Below are 1218 nucleotides of genomic sequence, written 5' to 3' on the forward strand. Positions count from 1 at the left end.
TATATATATATATATATATATATATATATATATATAATAGGTTGCGAAAAACCTTTTAAATTGCCTGTAACAGGTTTATAATTAAAGGTTTATAATTATAATACCTAAGGTTTATAATTAAATATAATTAAATCTTAAATAAAATTTAATTAGTGCTTGTCTTGATAATTTTTTTGTTCGCTTAATAGTTGCTAGGAGCATAAAATCGAAGAGCCATAAGAAGTTCTAAAACAGGTGATACTGGTAAACCTCTGTTACTATATTTTGTTAAATTCTCTTCAATAATTGGCAATGTATAATATATCATTACTTCTTTACTCAATTTGAAACATTGTTTAAATGCTTCTGCAGAGAAAAATTCAAAAGAGTTTACAAAATTCCGAATATAACGCTTAGATGTTTTTGTACATGCAACTTCTGTCGTATCCTTTTTAATTTGATAGAATTTAACTTGATTAGTTAAGATTGTAGCATCTGGATTTTAATTTTTTATTTGATACAATTTCTTTCGAAGAGTAATAATTTTTGACAGAGAATTAAAGTTGCCATTAGATTGGATTAAAAAGACCTTCAATAGGAATATCTTTGAAGAAAAATTAAGAGTTATTATTCTACTAAACAGCAAACACAAACACAATTATTCAGTTCCACGACCAAGTTATTGGCATATCAATGCCATTTAAGTAATTGGCATTGATGAAATCCAAATGATTCTTCATGAGAAGCACGCATGCTTAACGTTTTTTTACCTTTTTTTAAAGGTAAGTTTGTATAAATAATAAGAAACAGTATCATTTGTGGTTTACTTTTTAATTTGAACATTATTACAAAATTGCGTTATTTGTGCTTGCCTTGCTCAATTTAAGTGTTATCACAAAAAATTAAAGAGTTAATCATATAAAACGAAAAAATTTAATTTAAATAGAAAAATTTTTCATGTAAAAACACTTAGCAGAAAATACTTATTTTAGCGTCACTTATATTAAGTTACATATATGTGTTAAGATTACGAATATTTTAAAACAAGTAATATTTATAATACATACTCATTATAATTATCTTGAATAGAATTCAGCAACGACAATTCTTTACTTATATATAGTTTTGTATCATCGAAGGTATTGTATAATGTATAATATTTAGTTTCTTTGTGCTTAGCTGAAACTGTATTAATGTATAGGAAATAATTTGTATTCTTCAAGCAGAAAATGTGTGTTT

The sequence above is a fragment of the Atta cephalotes genome (genome assembly GCF_000143395.1).
Source record: "Atta cephalotes unplaced genomic scaffold scaffold00026, whole genome shotgun sequence".
Lineage (NCBI taxonomy): Eukaryota > Metazoa > Arthropoda > Insecta > Hymenoptera > Formicidae > Atta > Atta cephalotes.